Source organism: Dermochelys coriacea, chromosome 7 (genome assembly GCF_009764565.3).
Source record: "Dermochelys coriacea isolate rDerCor1 chromosome 7, rDerCor1.pri.v4, whole genome shotgun sequence".
Classification (NCBI taxonomy): Eukaryota; Metazoa; Chordata; order Testudines; family Dermochelyidae; genus Dermochelys; species Dermochelys coriacea.
The window spans coordinates 125,350,862-125,362,913 of record NC_050074.1 but is presented as its reverse complement, the minus strand read 5'-3'; the positions used below and the strand labels follow the sequence as shown (position 1 = coordinate 125,362,913).

Sequence of the window (12,052 nt, the reverse complement as noted above, 5' to 3'; positions counted from 1 at the left end):
CCAGGGGCTCCCCAGCCCCCCCGTGTGCCTTGACTCCCCCAGGGGCTCCCCAGACTCCCCCAGGGGCTCCCCAGCCCCCCCTGTGCGCCCTGACTCCCCCGGAGGCTCCCCAGCCCCCCCTGTGCGCCCTGACTCCCCCGGAGGCTCCCCAGACTCCCCCGGGGGCTCCCCAGCCCCCCCTGTGCGCCCTGACTCCCCCGGAGGCTCCCCAGCCCCCCCTGTGCGCCCTGACTCCCCCAGGGGCTCCCCAGACTCCCCCGGGGGCTCCCCAGCCCCCCCTGTGCGCCCTGACTCCCCCGGAGGCTCCCCAGACCCCCCCCCCGTGCGCCCTGACCCTCCCGTAGGCTCTGACTCCCCCAGAGGCTCCCCAGACCCACCCCCGGCTCGCCAGGCCCCCCCGGGGGCTCCCCAAGCCCCGCGCGCCCTCCGCTGGCTGCGCCTGCCCGGCCCGTCTCTGCGCCGCGCCCCCGGCCCCCCGGTCCCGGGCGCCCGCTCGGGGCCCGGCTGCGCTCAGCTGCGCGCCCCGCCGCGATCACGAGGCCTTCGGCTTCCGGGCGGAGCCGCGTCTCCCTCCCCGCCCCGCGTCCCCAGCCCCGGCCCTTGTACTTCCGTCCCTGCCGGCGAGGCTCGCCCCGGACCCCGGCCGAGCCGCCGCCTCTTGCCGCCCCGGGCGGCTCCCGCCACTTGTGTCGCGAGTCCGGAGGAGCTCAGCGGCGGGGAGAGTCAAGGCGGTGCCCCGGGGGCGGGTGGCACAGGCTGGAGCAGGAAAGAGGGGGGCCGGCCCGGCCGCGCCCCTGCAACCCTGACCTGGGGGTGGGAAGGATCAGGGCCTGAAACAAACTCTCTGAGGAAGAGGGACTGAAAGGGTGGGAAAGGCTCCTTTACCTTCGGGGGAGAGGAACAAAAGGGGACCCCATACAAGTGTCTAAAATAACCCCTGGGCCACCTCTCTTGTCCCTGTCTGCGAACAGGCGAGCCGGGGGGGGGTGTTCGGTTATGCTGAAAGGTGGCAAATTCGAACTGATCAAAGGAAATACTTCTTCACACAACACATGCTTAAACTGTGGAACTCACTGCCACAGTATGTCTTTGAGGTCAAGAACTTATTCAAATTTGATGTGGGCTTGACCGTTGATGTGGAAATGTCCAGAGTTGATAGTAGATGCTATGAAAGTTTTAGAGGAGACGCAAACCCTCGTGGTTCAGGATTTAAACCAGGGGTGGGCAAACGTTTTGGCCCAAGGGCCACATCGGGGTTGCGCAACTCCCCAAACAGCCTGGCCCCTGCCCCTTTATCCACCACCTCCCACTTCCCGCCCCCTAGCTGCCCCCCAGGATCCCACCCCCTTATCCAACCCCCTCTGCTCCCTGTCCCCTGACTGCTCCCCCAACCCCTATCCACACCCCTGCCCCCTGACAGGCCCCCCAGGACTCCCACTCCTAACCCTCCCTGTTCCCCTGACCGCCCCCTCAGAACCTCCACCCCATTCAACCGCTCCCTTACCTAACCCCCCTGCTCCCTGCCCCTTTACCATGCTGCTCAGAGCAGCAGGAGTTCGCAGCCGCGCCACCTGGCCAGAGCCAGCCACGCTCCCCATGCTGCCCAGTAGGAGCAGCGGGCCAGAGCATTGCCCGCGTGGCGGCGTAGCTGTGGGAGAGGGGGAACAGTGGGGGAGGAGCCGGGGGCTAGCCTCCCCGGCCGGGAGCTGAGGGGCCAGGCAGGACGGTCCCATGGGCTGTAGTTTGCCCACCTCTGATTTAAACCATCTCTAATGAAGAGGGGTTGGGAAGGATGAGACCTTCACAGTGTGCAAATTATCTCCCATCTGCCGATTTTGTGGGTTCCTGCACCTTCCTCTAAGAATCTGGTGCTGATCATCATTACCAGAAACAGGATACTGGACTAGATGGACCCTGGGTCTGATCCAGGCCAGCAGTTCCTAAGTTTGGACCAAGAAGGAGGATACGCTGGGGCACACAGCCTCTGAAGGCTGCAATTTTGTCTTAAGGAGGAAGAATTTGTAGCACTTCTTGAGTTCCTTTCAGTGTTTTCCCCAGGAATTGAAATTAGGGGTGCAGGTGGGGGGGGGTCAGGGCTGATGAGGGGTGAGACCCTGAGGGTGAAGGTGGGCTGTATGGCACCATAGTAAAAACTGAAAAATATTTCATGACCATTTTATTAGATTTTAAAATCATCACACAAATTAAAGTTGGCTATTCAAGCCTTCTATGAAGCATGACATCTACATCCTTCTTGGTTTCTTGTTATAATTTTCCACAACTCTGTTAATGAACTTCTTGAATGCAATGCATTCATCTTTGGTGGCTTCTCCTGTGACCGGTACTTCCATTCCTTCAACTGATATGCTCATTACTTCATTCACATGATCAGGCAGAAGGCGACTCCTTTCAGAACACAAAATTCTATTCTATGATGAAAAAGAACGCTCAACTGTAGCTGTTGTGACTGGAAGTAGCAAGAGATGAATTCCTACTTCTTTCAGCCCAGGAAACACAGCATAAAGATCGGGTCGAGCCCCTTGTGATGATAAAAAAGAAGTTGAAGTCAAATCTTCATTCATTCATCGTGTGAATGAACACTGTGTGTTCAAATTCTCTGTTCTGTCCTGAGCACATGGCAGCCCCATGGCTGGTAGTGACTCACTCCACTCAACTGTCGGTGTTTTATAAGACAGGGATCTGTAAAAGCTACATAGAGGTTGAGTAGAATCTAGAAGTTGCTGTTGTTGACTTTTAAGAATCAAGTCTGTACTTTTTTGGTTGTCTTAAACAAACAAACTTTCTTGTCCTCTTCACTTAAGGATTCAATATAAATACCTTCATTAGTCAACTTCTGGACTGAAGTCTTTGCTTCTTCCAGTACTTTTTCAATGGAGAGCTTTCTGATTGATCCAAATGAAGCTTCTATTGCTGGACAAAGATCTACTTCTGTTGTAGCAGATGCCTGGATAGCATTGTTTAATGACCCAAGTGGTTTCAACGGTAGACTTACAAGAGAGAGAATGGCGATAGTCTTCTGTGAAGTTAGTAGCAAAAGTAATCCACCAGCCTCATTACTTAGATCCCTCACATCTTGGTAGATACTTTCCAAAGCCAGTAATAATGGCTGGAGTAATTTTAAGACAACAGCCAAGGATTGCTCATGAGAAGGCCAGAGGGTTTTCCCAGGTTAAACTAATTTGAACTTCAGTCCCAGTGTACTTTCTATATTTTCCAAAATATTCAGTCTTTTTGGACTCTTGCTGAAAAAAGAATATAATGAAGACATTAAATTTATAGCTTTTTAAATGTCTTTTGAAGAGTCTGCAGCTCGTACTAGCGCTAGTTGGAGTAGATGGCCTCTGAAGTGTATATAGGAGAGACTAGGGTTACACTTTTCTCTGAGCAAAGCTTGTGTTCCACCATGTCTTCCAGAGAAGTTTGCAGCTCCATCAAATGCACAAGCAGCCATCTGTTTGGGGTCCAACTGACAAACATTAACTCTTCTAAGATGTGGGTTGTCACAGATGCAGCCAATCTGTCCTCTATAACTTGAACATCTACAAATGCATCTATTGGCCTACCACTGACATCAAGATAACGTACACAATGATTTAATAAGTTTCAGAGTAGCAGCTGTGTTAGTCTGTATTCGCAAAAAGAAAAGGAGGACTTGTGGCACCTTAGAGACTAACAAATTTATTAAAGCATAAGCTTTCGTGAGCTACAGCTCACTGAGAGGTCTTCACTTTTTCAACTGCTGAGCCTTTCACTGTTGCACCACATGCATCTAGCCAGTCAGTTGAGTTTCTTGCAGAAAGATAGTGAGCATTTGCTGGTCTTGTTCAGAACCAGTGTTCAACTTCAGGATGAACAAGTGACAATGCACTTAGCATTGGCCTCCAGTTTGCCAGTTTGTGGTATCTCTTACCTAAATAGAAAGTAGGATGCCACAGCCATGTTTGTTCGCATGAACCGTGTTGTGTCTCCAGCATTCTTAACAGCCTCATTAACACTCACCGGTGTTGTCCTTGGTCAGTGGAGACTTCAGAGTTCAGAGGTGCTTTCACCTGAATTCATCTCCCAGGTGGGGGGCAAGAAGGCACCTTTCTCGTTCCTCCAGCTGCTCACTGTTCGCTCTGGCCACTGTTGTTCGTTGTGCCACCGTTCACTCCATTGCTCTGTTGCCAATGGCCCTGCACCGTCACCTTCGGCTGCCACCTGCCACTGTGACCTCTGCCAATGGGTCTCTTGAGGTTCCACCAGCTCTCCGTGATTTCAGCTGAGCTCTCAGTGGGGGAACCTCGCTGCTAGTGCAGACTGGACTGTCTCTTTCACAGAAACACTGTCCCACAACAGGTCTAAGCACTTAGACCTGATTATCAGTGATTTTAGCTGTAGAGGTCACTTAACAGAACAAAAAGACTCTCTATGGAGCCTAATCAGCTCTGTCTTTAAACAGTGGAGAGGGGCAGGTCTAATCGTACTTGTGCCTCAGGCAGACCATCAAGCAAAACACCTGTCCCCACCCTCCCTCTCCATGCCCTCAATCCGCAGAGGCTAAGTACGGTTCTACTGCCCTTTACTCCTACAATAAGAATAACAACATTTCATTACCCAACCCCAGCCAAAATCTATCACTTGGGCAAGGCAGCTCTGTTTGCTGGATACCTAGGTAGATTAGGTGTGAATGTAAATACAATCTGGTCCTGAAACTTTTCCCCCCTACTCCCAGCTCATCACTAGCTGTTAGGGAGAGCTCATTAGACTTTGCTTACAAATCATCATTTGAAATTACTAGGTTGGCCAACATCACCGAAATGAATGCACTGACATTGTCATAAACAGCTGTACAAGGAAGCTAGTCTACGTTCCTACTTTTCAAATCTATGATACTTTTTCAGATACACATATTTTATCATACACTGTATATGCTTTTAAAGTGTGTATTAAATGTTTCAATTTCAATTCACATTTCCAAACAATCACTAAACTGGCAACACTGTGTGTAACTAGTTCACAAAATTGGGGGGAAGAGGGGCTGAGGAAATTCAGGGGGAGAAAACACTCTCATGGGGGGGTGTAGGGAAATTTCTGGTTCCTTTTCTGCCACCCTTTGCTTGCAAAATTTGGGATGGTCACCAAATGGCTGCATTCCTTTGGCATGTACTCTCCTTCCCCTAGCAGTTCTCAGGGAAGGAGGAGACTGGCTTGGCATTTCAACACAACCCACCCTGTGTCATTCAAGGAATGAATCAGCTGTGATCTCAGACGGGCAGCCAGTCTGCCAGGAGCGAGGTGGAGAGTTCCTGTAAACCTGCTATTGAGTGGGAAGAAGGAATTCTGGAGTCTCATCCCCTGAGCCATGAAGGAAGTGGTGGTGACCCAGATCTTTCTGACCTTACCTGCGGCCTCTGGGCCTTAACTGTCCCCAGCGTGGCTTCATTCTCCCATTGACTTCAGGTTTCTGCCTCAGGCTGTTGATTTTTTTTAAACTATTCTTAGTGCCCAGTATACCTTATGGGGGTGGGGAGAGAGACAGGGGATAGGACGCTCTCTTAGTACTCCTTTTCTTTTTGGGAATACAGACTAACACGGCTGCTATTCTGAAACCTCTCTTATTACTGCATCATTAACTCCTGTAAAAAGAAAAGGAGTACTTATGGCACCTTAGAGACTAACAAATTTATTAGAGCATAAGCTTTCGTGAGCTACAGCTCACTTCATCGGATGCATCCGATGAAGTGAGCTGTAGCTCACGAAAGCTTATGCTCTAATAAATTTGTTAGTCTCTAAGGTGCCACAAGTACTCCTTTTCTTTTTGCGAATACAGACTAACACGGCTGCTACTCTGAAACCTGTCATTAACTCCTGTGAACTGCATGGCTGGTTGCTACCCCCTAGCCTGGCTGCAGGGCAGGGACCGCTGCCTGTGTGAACGTTTGCGGCTCAGTGCTGAGTCTTGCACCGTGTTGCAGTAGACGTGCTGACAGATTGTGCACTGGCTTGAGAAATTACAGAAATTCTGACTATGCCCCAGATCCTGCTACAGGGTCTGCATTGAGTCAGGCATCCTGGGCTTCAGAGCAGCAGCCGTGTTAGTCTATATCCGCAAAAAAAACAGGAGGACTTGTGGCACCTTAGAGACGAACAGATTTATTGGAGCATAAGCTTTGGTGAGCTACAGCTCACTTCATCGGATGCATGCAGTGGAAAATATAGTGGGGAGATTTATATACACCGAGAACATGAAACAATGGGTGCTACCATACACACTGTAATGAGAGTGATCAGGTAAAGTGAGCTATTACTAGCAGGAGAGCGGGGGGGGGGGGAGGAAGGGGGGGAACCTTTTGTAGTGATAATTAAGGTGGGCCATTTCCAGCAGTTGACAAGAACCTCTGAGGAACGGTTGGGTGTGGGAGGGGAATAAACATGGGGAAATAGTTTTACTTTGTGTAATGACCCATCCACTCCCAGTCTTTATTCAAGCCTAAGTTAATTGTATCCAGTTTGCAAATTAATTCCAATTCAGCAGTCTCTCCTTGGAGTCTGTTTTTGAAATTTTTTTGTTGAAGAATTGCCACTTTTAGGTCTGTAATCGAGTAACCAGAGAGATTGAAGTGTTCTCCGACTGGTTTTTGAATGTTATAATTCTTGACGTCTGATTTGTGTCCATTTATTCTTTTACGTAGAGACTGTCCAGTTTGGCCAATGTACATGGCAGAGGGGCACATGATGGCATATATCACATTGGTAGATGCGCAGGTGAACGAGCCTCTGATAGTGTGGCTGATGTGATTAGGCCCTATGATGGTGTCCCCTGAATAGATATGTGGACACAATTGGCAACGGGCTTTGTTGCAAGGATAGGTTCCTGGGTTAGTGGTTCTGTTGAGTGGTGTGTGGTTGCTGGTGAGTATTTGTTTCAGGTTGGGGGGCTGTCTGTAAGCAAGGACTGGCCTGTCTCCCAAGATCTGTGAGAGTGATGGGTCGTTCTTCAGGATAGGTTGTAGATCTTTGACGATGCGTTGGAGAGGTTTTTGGGGGCTGAAGGTGATGGCTAGTGGCTTTCTGTTATTTTCTTTGTTGGGCCTGTCCTGTAGTAGGTGACTTCTGGGTACTCTTCTGGCTCTGTCAATCTGTTTCTTCACTTCAGCAGGTGGGTATTGTAGTGGTAAGAATTCTTGATAGGTGTTTGTAGGTGTTTGTCTCTGTCTGAGGGGTTGGAGCAAATGCGGTTATATCGTAGAGCTTGGCTGTAGACAATGGATCGTGTGGTGTGGTCTGGATGAAAGCTGGAGGCATGTAGGTAGGAATAGCGGTCAGTAGGTTTCCGATATAGGGTGGTGTTTATGTGACCATCGCTTATTAGCACCGTAGTGTCCAGGAAGTGGATCTTTTGTGTGGACTGGTCCGGGCTGAGGTTGATGGTGGGATGGAAATTGTTGAAATCATGGTGGAATTCCTCAAGGGCTTCTTTTCCATGGGTCCAGATGATGAAGATGTCATCAATGTAGCGCAAGTAGAGTAGGGGCATTAGGAGACGAGAGCTGAGGAAGCGTTGTTCTAAGTCAGCCATAAAAATGTTGGCATACTGTGGGGCCATGCAGGTACGCATCGCAGTGCCGCTGATTTGAAGGTATACATTGTCCCCAAATGTGAAGTAGTTATGGGTGAGGACAAAGTCACAAAGTTCAGCCAAACCAGGTTTGCCATGACATCATCAGGGATACTGTTCCTGACGGCTTGTAGTCCATCTTTGTGTGGAGTGTTGGTGTAGAGGGCTTCTACATCCATAGTGGCTAGGATGGTGTTTTCAGGAAGATCACGGATGGACTGTAGTTTCCTCAGGAAGTCAGTGGTGTCTCAAAGATAGCTGGGAGTGTTGGTAGCGTAGGGCCTGAGGAGGGAGTCTACATAGCCAGACAATCCTGCTGTCAGGGTGCCAATGCCTGAGATGATGGGGCGTCCAGGATTTCCAGGTTTATGGATCTTGGGTAGCAGATAGAATACCCCAGTCGGGGTTCCAGGAGTGTGTCTGTGCGGATTTGTTCTTGTGCTTTTTCAGGGAGTTTCTTGAGGAAATGGTGTAGTTTCTTTTGGTAACCCTCAGTGGGATCAGAGGGTAATGGCTTGTAGAAAGTGGTGTTGGAGAGCTGCCTAGCAGCCTATTGTTCATATTCCAATCTTTTCATGATGACAACAGCACCTCCTTTGTCAGCCTTTTTGATTATGATGTCAGGGTTGTTTGTGAGGCTGTGGATGGCACTGTGTTCTGCACGGCTGAGGTTATGGGGCAAGTGATGCTGCTTTTCCACAATTTCAGCCCATGCACGTCGGAGGTAGCACTCTATGTAGAAGTCCAGTCTGTTGTTTCGACTGGGAGTGGATGGGTCATTACACAAAGTAAAACCATTTCCCCATGTTTATGCCCCCCCACCCGACTGTTCCTCAGGTGTTCTTGTCAACTGCTGGAAATGGCCCACCTTGATTATCACTACAAAAGGTTTCCCCCTTCCCCCTCACCCCCACCGCTTTCCTTCTGGTAATAGCTCACCTTACCTGATCACTCTCATTACAGTGTGTATGGTAACACCCATTGTTTCATGTTCTCTGTGTATATAAGTCTCCCCACTGTATTTTCCACCAAATGCATCCGATGAAGTGAGCTGTAGCTCACGAAAGCGTATGCTCAAATAAATTTGGTAGTCTCTAAGGTGCCACAAGTCCTCCTGTTCTTTTTGAGTCCAGGGCGCTGTCTCTTGGAGGGGAGTGGGGTTTAGTGGTTAGAGCAGGGGGCTGGGAGCCAGGACTCCTGGGTTCTCTCCCTGGCTCTGGGAGGGGAGTGGAGTCTAATGGTTAGAGCAGGGGGGCTGGGAGCCAGGACTCCTGGGTTCCATTCCTGGTTCACCACCAACCTACTCCGTGCCCGCCTGGCCTGACAGCAGTAGGGGCGGCCCCTGGGGTATCTAGGACGGCCCCCGCGCTGCTGTTGCAATGGTGCGGGGCAGCTAACCCCCGCTCCCCCCAAGAAAGACGAGCGCTAGGACCCGGCGGGACGCGGGAGAGGGCGGGACTGAAGGGCTCCCGCAGAGCGCACGCGCAGTGGGGCGGTGAGGCAGGTCGCGCCTGCGCGTTGCGGATTGTGAGCCGCTCTCTCTGAGGTACGTGCGGGGGTCCCGGCGCCTCTTCGGCCCCGCCCCCGCCCGCTGGACCCCCGTCGCCATGGCGCCGCGGGGGCCCCGCCCCCCAGGGCCGCCCCTCAGCCGGGGGCCCTGCAGCTCTGGGGGGAGGCGGTGTCTGCTACTGGGGGGCCCGCGGGGGGCGGTTGGCTGGGAGGGGTCTGGGGGCTCTGCCCTGGGGGGGCGTTGGTTGGTTGGGGGGAGGGGTCTGGGGGCTCTGCCCTGGGGGGGCGTTGGTTGTTGGGGGGAGGGGTCTGGGGGCTCTGCCCTGGGGGGGGCGTTGGTTGGTTGGGGGGAGGGGTCTGGGGGCTCTGCCCTGGGGGGGGGCGTTGGTTGGTTGGCTGGGAGGGGTCTGGGGGCTCTGCCCGGGGGGGGGTTGGTTGGTTGGGGGGAGGGGTCTGGGGGCTCTGCCCGGGGGGGGGGTTGGTTGGTTGGGGGGAGGGGTCTGGGGGCTCTGCCCGGGGGGGGGTTGGTTGGTTGGCTGGGAGGGGTTTGGAGGCTCTGCCCCGTGGGTGGGGGTGGGGGTGGTTGGTTGGGAGGGGTCTGAGGGCTCTGCCCCGTGGGTGGGGGTGGGGGTGGTTAGGAGCGTTCTGGGGGCTCTGCCCCGTGGTGGGTGGGGCTCCTGGATACAACTCTCATCCCTCTGGGTCTGTGCCCGTCACTGGCTCTGGGTGCCCAGCACGGCCTGAGCCGGAGCGACCCGCCCTTCCTGCGGCGATGACGCTGTGCACTGGACATGCCAGGACAGAGCTCCATTCCTGGGAGCTCCATCACAGTAGGGTCCCCGTGGGTGTATTCTCCTGTGGGACTGCATGAGTGTGAGGGTTCACCCCATTTGGGTCCCGGGAGAGTACCGTCCTCTTTGGTTGCTGCCGGAGCCAGGGTTCACCCCAGTTGGATTCCTGTGGGTGCACTACTGTCGTTGGTAGATGTTATTTGAGGATATTAGGTGACAAATCTGAGGAACTGTCCCAGATTGAAGTGTCATTAGAGGAGCTTTTGGAACAACTTGATAAACTAAACAGTAATAAGTCACCAGGACCAGATGGGATTCACTCAAGAGTTCTGAAGGAACTGAGATGTGAAATTGCAGAACTACTAACTGTAGTCTGTAACCTGTCATTTAAATCAGGTTCTGTACCAGATGACTGGAGGATCGCTAATGTAATGCCAATTTTTAAAAAGGGCTCCAGAGGTGATCCTGACTATTACAGGCCAGTAAGCCTGACTTCAGTACTGGGCAAACTGGCTGAAACTGTAGTAAAGAACAAAATTGTCAGACACATAGATGAACATAATTTGTTGGGGACGAGTGAACATGTGTTTTGTAAAGGGAACTCATGCCCCTCTCCATCCCGGAGCCCCTTGCTCCCTGCTTTGCCCACTGGGCCTTGGTGTTTTTATAGCATGTAGTGGGTGGCCTCAGCAAGAAAAAGGTTAGAACCCCTGCCCCAGGGATCTGTACTGGGTCCAGTCCTATTAAACATATTCATGAATGACCTGAAAACAGGAGTAAACAGTGAGGTGGCAAAATTTGTAGATGGTACAAAACTACTCAAGGTAGTTAAGTCCCAGGCAGACTGCGAAGAGCTACAAAGGGATCTCACAAACCTGGGTGACTGGGAAACAAAATGGCAGATGAAATTCAGTGTTGATAAATGCAAAGTAATGCATATTGGAAAATATCATCCCAACTGTACATATAAAAGGATGGGTCTAAAGTTAGCTGTTACCACTCAAGAAAGATCTTGGAGTCATTGTGGATAGTTCTCTGAAAACATCCACTCAATGTGCAGCGGCTGTCAAAAAAGCGAACAGAATGTTGGGCATCATTAAGAAAGGGACAGATAATAAGACAGAAAATATCATATTGCCTCTATATAAATCCACGGTAGGCCCACACCTTGAATAGTGTGTGCAGATGTGGTGCCCCATCTCAAAAAAGATATATTGGAATTGGAGAAGGTTCAGAAAAGGGCAACAAATGATTAGGGGTATGGAACGGCTTCCGTATGAGGAGAGATTTATGAGACTGGGGCTTTTCAGCTTGGAAAAGAGATGACTCGGGGGATATAATTGTGGTCTATAAAATCATGACTGGTGTGGAGAAAGTAAATAAGGAGGCGTTATTTACTCCTCATAATACAAGAACTGGGGTCACCAAATGAAATTAATAGGCATCAGGTTTAAAACAAACAAAAGGAAGTATTTCTTCTCACAACGCACAGTCAACCTGTGGAACTCTTTGCCAGAGGATGTTGTGAAGATCAAGACTATAACAGGGTTCAAAAAAGAACTAGATAAATTGATGGAGAATAGTCCATCAATGACTATTAGCCGAGATGGGCAGGGATGGTGTTCCTAGCCTCTGTATGCCAGAAGCTGGGAATGAGTGACAGGGGATGGATAACTTGATGATTCCCTGTTCTGTTCATTCCCTCTGGGGCACCTTCTATTGACCACTGTTGGAAGACAGGATACTGGGCTAGATGAACCTTTGGTCTGATCCACTACGGCTGTTCTTATATTTGTCATTCACCTGATAGATGTACGGACAGAATCTTAAAGTATGATAGATAGATTCCCCCTCAAGTTACATGGAGCTTGTAAAACAATTGATTTTTGCTATGCAGTATTCTATAGCAAATGTTCCATGGATGGAAATGTTTTAATATGAGCACTGTAATTCAGTAGTATTTGTAATACCGTATTTGGAAAAAAGTGACCTGTCCCAGATATGTGCTGGTGTTGCTGGCAGAGGGAGCTGTGCCAGAGCATCTCAGTGGCTTCTTCTAATGTGGCCCTGGCTGGTTCCTTAAAACTCGGTTAGCATAAAATATTAGTTTTACAGTATGTAGTCTGTTTTC

The 12,052-nt window shown here is 50.9% G+C and overlaps 1 protein-coding gene across 1 annotated transcript in view; it reads left to right on the top strand.

Annotated features, from left to right (window-relative positions):
* Nucleotides 1–9,045: 9,045 nt before the first annotated feature.
* ARMH3 (armadillo like helical domain containing 3) overlaps nucleotides 9,046–12,052 on the top strand; it is a 184,143-nt gene continuing 181,136 nt past the window's right edge. Inside the window, exon 1 of the mRNA XM_038409086.2 lies at nucleotides 9,046–9,167. The gene's annotated coding sequence lies outside the window, so the exon portion shown is untranslated. The remainder of the gene's footprint in view (nucleotides 9,168–12,052) is intronic.